The sequence below is a fragment of the Arachis hypogaea genome, chromosome 14 (genome assembly GCF_003086295.3).
Source record: "Arachis hypogaea cultivar Tifrunner chromosome 14, arahy.Tifrunner.gnm2.J5K5, whole genome shotgun sequence".
In the NCBI taxonomy this organism is placed as follows: Eukaryota; Viridiplantae; Streptophyta; class Magnoliopsida; order Fabales; family Fabaceae; genus Arachis; species Arachis hypogaea.
The window spans coordinates 106,987,125-106,993,523 of NC_092049.1; the positions used below are offsets into that span (position 1 = coordinate 106,987,125).

General features: G+C 35.0%; 1 non-coding gene across 1 annotated transcript; it reads right to left on the reverse strand.

Annotated features, from left to right (window-relative positions):
• Nucleotides 1-3,806: 3,806 nt before the first annotated feature.
• Nucleotides 3,807-3,910, reverse strand: LOC112746277 (small nucleolar RNA R71). The gene has a single exon (XR_003174169.1). It is a non-coding gene; the product is annotated as a small nucleolar RNA R71 (small nucleolar RNA).
• Nucleotides 3,911-6,399: the final 2,489 nt, after the last annotated feature.

Consider the following 6,399-nt stretch of genomic DNA (forward strand, 5'->3'; position numbering starts at 1 on the left):
CCTTTTTGGCATTATTTTTACATAGTTTTTAGTATGTTTTAGTTAGTTTTTACATAGTTTTTATTAATAATTATGAAAAATTCACATTTCTGGACTTTACTATGAGTTTGTGTGTTTTTCTATGATTTCAGGTATTTTCTGGCTGAAATGGAGGGACCTGAGCAAAAATCTGATTTAGAGGCTGAAAAAGGACTGCAGATGCTGTTAGATTCTGACTTCCTTGTACTCGAAATAGATTTTCTAGAGATACACAAACCCAATTGGTGCGCTCTCAATTGCGTTGGAAAGTAGACATCCTGGGCTTTCCAGCAATATATAATAGTCTATACTTTTCCCGAGATTTGATGGCCCAAACTGGCATTCAAAGTCAGCCCAAAACATCTTGGCGTAAAACGCCCAAACTGGCACCTGAATTGGAGTTAAAAGCCCAAACTGGCACCAAAGCTGGTGTATTAACTCCAGGAACAGCCCAAGCACGAAAAAGCTTCAATTCTCAGCCCAAGCACACACCAAGTGGGCCCCAGAAGTGGATTTCTGCATTATCTGCACTTAGTTACTCATTTTCTGTAAACCATAGTTACTAGTTTAGCATAAAAACTACTTTTAGTGATTTATTTTAGAATCTTGGGCCATATTATGTAACTTTTACGTTCTGAGACCTCAATGGGAGGCTGGCCACTCGGCCATGTCTACCCTATTTTCACTTATGTATTTTCAACGGTGGAGTTTCTACACCCATAGATTAAGGTGTGGAGCTCTGCTGTTCTTCATGAATTAATGCAATTACTACTGTTTTTCTATTCAATTCACGCCTACTTCTTCTCCAAGATATACTCTTGTTCTTAATTCAGTTAAGTCAGAATGAAGGGGTGACCCGTGACAATCACCCAATCTTCGTTACTCGCTTAGCCAAGATCGCGTGCCTGACAACCACAAAGCGGTCTACATGATGTTCAACATAGTCATTGGACGACAGCCAGAGTATATTCTCTTGGGTTCTAATCAACGATTCACATCGTCTCTCCTGACAACAGAGCATCTGAATCTGAGATTAACCTTCGTGGAATAGGCTAGAATAAAGGCAGCATTCCTGGGATCCGGAAAGTCTAAACCTTGTCTGTGGTATTCCGAGTAGGATCTGGTAAGGGATGACTGTAAAGAGCTTTAAACCTGCGAATGTGGGGTGCAAGTGACAGTGCGCAAAAGGACAATGGTCCTATTCCGACGCTAGCGGGAACCGACAGATGATTAGCCCTGCGGTGACAACGCAGATGGATTTGTTTTCATCCAAGAGGATCATACAACTTGCCATGGAAGGAGGTAACGCATGGTTGGAAGAAGGGAGTAGGAAAGCAGAGGTTCAGAAGCAACAAAGCATCTCCATATGCTTATCTGAAATTCCTACCAATGAATTACATGAGTATATCTATCTTATTTTATGTTTTATTTATATTTTAATTATCAAAACTTCATAACCAATTTAATCCTCCTGACTGAGATTTACAAGATGATCATAGCTTGCTTCAAGCCGACAATCTCCGTGGGATCGACCTTACTCCCGTAAGGTATTACTTGGACAACCCAGTGCACTTGCTGGTTAAGTGCGTCAGAGTTGTGAAGAAGTGTTGAGATCACTAATTCACCATATCAAGTTTTTGAATCACAATTTCGTGCACCAAGTTTTTGGTGCCGTTGTCGGGGATTGTTCGAGTTTGGACAACTGACGGTTCATCTTGTTGCTCAGATTAGGTAATTTTATTTTATTTTTAAGCTTTTTATTTCTTATTTTCAAAAAATGAAAAAAAAATTTCTTTTTCGTTTTTCCCAAAATAATTTTCAAAAAAACCAAAAATTTTAATAAAATCATAAAACCAAAAAGAATTTTGTGTTCCTTGTTTGAGTTTAGTGTCAATTTTTAAGTTTGGTGTCAATTGCATCTTTTTAATTTTTCTTAAAATTTTCGAAAACTCATGCATGGTGTTCTTCATGATCTTCAAGTTGTTCTTGATGATTGTCTTTGTTTAATCTTGTGATTTTTTTGTTTTGTGTCTTTTCTTGTTTTTCACATGCATTTTTGGATTATTAGTGTCTAAAGTTTAAAAATTTTTAAGTTTGGTGTCTTGCATGTTTTTCTTTTCTTAAAAATTTTTTCAAAAATAAGTCTTGGTGTTCATCTTGATCTTCAAAGTGTTCTTGGTGTTCATCTTGACATTCAAAGTGTCTTGCATGTATTTTTTGTTTTGATCTTAAATTTTTATGTTTTGCATCATTTTTATGTTTTTCTCTCTCCTCATAAAAATTCAAAAATAAAAAAAATATCTTTCCCTTATTATTCTCATAAATTTCGAAAATTTTGGATTGACTTAGTCAAAAATTTTTAAAATTTAGTTGTTTCTTATGAGTCAAGTCAAATTTTCAATTTAAAAATCTTATCTTTCCAAAACTTTTTCAAAAATCAAATCTTTTTCATTTTTTTCGCTCAATATTTTCGAAAATTTTAATTTGATTTTCAAAATCTTTTTCTTATTTTTGTTTCATCTTTTCGAAATTAATTGCTAACATTTAATATTTTGAGTCAAAAAAAATTTCAAGTTGTTACTTGCCTATTAAGAAAGGTTCATTCTTTAAATTCTAAAATCATATCTTCAAGTTTCTTGTTAGTCAAGTAATCAACTTTAATTTTCAAAATCAAATCTTTTTAATTTCCTTTTCAAATCTTTTTAAAAATAAATTTCAAATCATATCTTTTTCAAAATCAATTTCAAAATCTTTTCTAACTTCTTATCTTTTCAAAATTGATTTTCAAATCTTGTTCAATTAACTACTTGACTTTTTGTTTGATTTTAAAAGTTTTCTATTTCAATCATATCTTTTTCAAAACTACCTAACTACTTTTCTCTCTCTCTCTAATTTTCGAAAATCACTAACCACTTTTTCAAAAATCTTTTTAATCAATTAATTTAATTAGTTTTCAAATTTTATTTTATTTCTCTTTTTAATTTTCGAATACTAACCAATAATTAAAATAAAAACAAAAATATTTTCCTTTTATTTTAATTTAAATTCGAATTCTCTCTCTCTCTCTCTCATCTCTTTCTATTTATTTATTTAATCACTAACACTTCTCTTCTTACCCTCTCTCCCTCTCTGTGTTCGAATTTTTCTCTTCTCACTCTTCTACTCTTCTCTTCTTCTACTCACATAAAGGAATCTCTATACTATGACTTAGAGGATTCTTCTTATTTCTCTGTTCTCTTCTTTTTCATATGAGCAGGAACAAGGATAAGAACATTCTTGTTGAAGCTGATCTGGAACATGAAAGGACTCTAAAGAGGAAGCTAAGAGAAGCTAAAGCACAACACTCTGGAGAGGACCTGACATATTTTTTCGAAAAAGAAGAAGAGATGGCCGAACCTAATAACAATGGTGGAGATGCAAGGAAGATGCTTGGTGACTTTATTGCACCCTCTTCTAACTTCTGTGGAAGGAGCATCTCAATTCCTGCAATTGGAGCAAACAACTTTGAGCTTAAGCCTCAATTAGTTTCTCTAATGCAGCAGAATCGCAAGTATCATAGACTTTCATTGGAAGATCCTCATCAATTTTTAGCTGAATTCTTGCAAATCTGTGACACTGTTAAGACCCATGGGGTTGACCCTGAGGTCTACAGACTTATGCTCTTCCCTTTTGCTGTTAGAGACAGAGCTAGGACATGGTTGGACTCACAACCTAAAGAAAGCTTGAACTCTTGGGAAAAGCTGGTCAATACCTTCTTGGCAAAATTCTTTTCACCTCAAAAATTGAGCAAGCTTAGAGTGGAAGTCCAGACCTTCAGACAAAAGGAAGGTGAATCCCTCTATGAAGCTTGGGAAAGATACAAGCAAATGATCAGAAGGTGTCCTTCTGGCATGCTTTCAGAATGGAGCATCATATGCATATTCTATGATGGTTTGTCTGAACTATCCAAGATGTCATTGGACAACTCTGTTGGTGGATCTCTTCATCTGAAGAAGACGCCTGAAGAAGCCCAGGAACTCATTGAAATAGTTGCAAATAACCAATTCATGTACACTTCTGAAAGAAATCCTGTGAATAATGGGACAACTCAGAAGAAAGAAGTTCTGGAGATTGATACTCTAAATGCCATATTGGCTCAGAATAAAATATTGACTCAGCAAGTCAATATGATCTCTTAGAGTCTGACTGGCATGCAAGCTGCATCCAGCAATACTAAGGAATCCTCCTCTGAAGGAGAAGCCTATGACACTGAGAATCCTGAAATGGAAGAAGTGAATTACATGGGAGATTCCTATGGAAACACTTACAATCCTTCATGGAGGAATCATCCTAATCTCTCATGGAAGGATCAATAGAAGCCTTATTAAGGCTTCAATAATAATAATAGTAGGATGATGAGCGGATAATTTATACGCTTTTTGGCATTGTTTTTAGTATGTTTTCAGTATGTTTTAGTTATTTTTTATTATAATTTTATTAGTTTTTAATTAAAAATTACATTCTTGGACTTTACTATGAGTTTGTGTATTTTTCTATAATTTCAGGTATTTTCTGGCTGAAATTGAGGGACCTGAGTAGAAATCAGATTCAGAGGCTAACAAAGGACTGCAGATGCTGTTGGATTCTGACCTCCCTACACTCAAAGTGGATTTTCTGAAGCTACAGAACTCCATATGGCGCGCTTTCAATTGGGTTGGAAAGTAGACATCCAAGGCTTTCCAGCAATATATAATAGTCCATACTTTGCTCAAGGATAGACGATGTAAACTGGCGTTCAACGCCAGTTCCATGTTGCAGTCTAGCGTCCAGCGCCAGAAACAAGTTACAAGTTGGAGTTCAATGCCAGAAACAGGTTACAACCTGGCGTTCAACTCCAGAAATAGCCCAGGCACGTGAGAAGCTTAAGTCTCAGCCCAGCACACACCAAGTGGGCCCTAGAAGTGGATTTTTGCACTATCCATCTTAGTTTACTCATTTTCTGTAAACCTAGGTTACTAGTTTAGTATTTAAGCAACTTTTAGAGACTTATTTTATACCTCATGACATTTTAGATCTAAACTTTGTACTCTTTGATGGCATGAGTCTCTAAACTCCATTGTTGGGGGTGAGGAGCTCTGCTGTGTCTCGATGAATTAATGCAATTACTTCTGTTTTCCATTCAAACACGCTTGTTCCTATCTAAGATGTTCATTCGCGCTTCACTATGAAGAAGGTGATGATCCGTGACACTCATCACCTTCCTCAATCCATGAACGAGTGTATGACAACCACCTCCATTCTATATTAGATTGAATGAGTATCTCTTAGATTCTGTAATCAGAATCTTCCTGGTATAAGCTAGAATCCATTGGCAGCATTCTTGAAAATTCGGAAAGTCTAAACCTTGTCTGTGGTATTCCGAGTAGGATTCAAGGATTGAATGATTGTGACAAGTTTCAAACTCGCGATTGTTGGGCGTAGTGACAGACGCAAAAGAATCAAGGGATTCTATTCCGACATGATCGAGAACCAACAGATGATTAGCTGTGCTGTGACAGAGCATTTGGACCATTTTCACTAAGAGGACGGGAAGTAGCCATTGACAACGGTGACACCTTACATACAGCTTGCCATGGAAGGAGCCTTGCGTGTGTGAAGAGGAGTACAAGAGAAAAGCTGAAATAAAGAGGACAAAGCATCTCCAAAACCTCAACATATTCTCCATTATTGAGTAACAAGTATTTATTTTATGCCCTTTGACTTTTTACAATTAAAACTAAAAATTATTATTGATATTATATCCTGACTAAGAGTTACAAGATAACCATAGCTTGCTTCAAGCCAACAATCTCCGTGGGATTCGACCCTTACTCACGTAAGGTATTACTTGGACGACCCAGTGCACTTGCTGGTTAGTGGTACGAGTTGTAAAAAGTGTGATTTACAATTCGTGCATCAAGTTTTTGGCGCCGTTGCCGGGGATTGTTAGAATTTGGACAACTGACGGTTTATTTTGTTGCTTAGATTAGGAAAATTTTTTCTTTTTTGGTTTAGAGTCTTCTATTATTGTTCTTGTTAAAATTTTAGAATCCTTAATTTCTCTTTCAAAAATATTTCGAAATTTTATTTTTTTATTGAGTTTTTCTGTTTGAGTTTAGTTTCATATTTTAAGTTTGGTGTCAATTGCATGTTTTTATTTTCTTTTAAAATTTTTGAAATTGGTGTTCTTTGTTCTTTCTTCATCTTCAAGTTATTCTTGTTTATTTTTCTTGTTTGATCTTTAGTTTTTCTTGTTTTGTTTCTTTTCTTGTTTTTCTTGTGCCTTTTCAAAACATTAGTTTTCGAAAAAAAATTTATTCTTAGTTATTAAAAATACTTCTTCAAAACAAGTGTTACATTTAT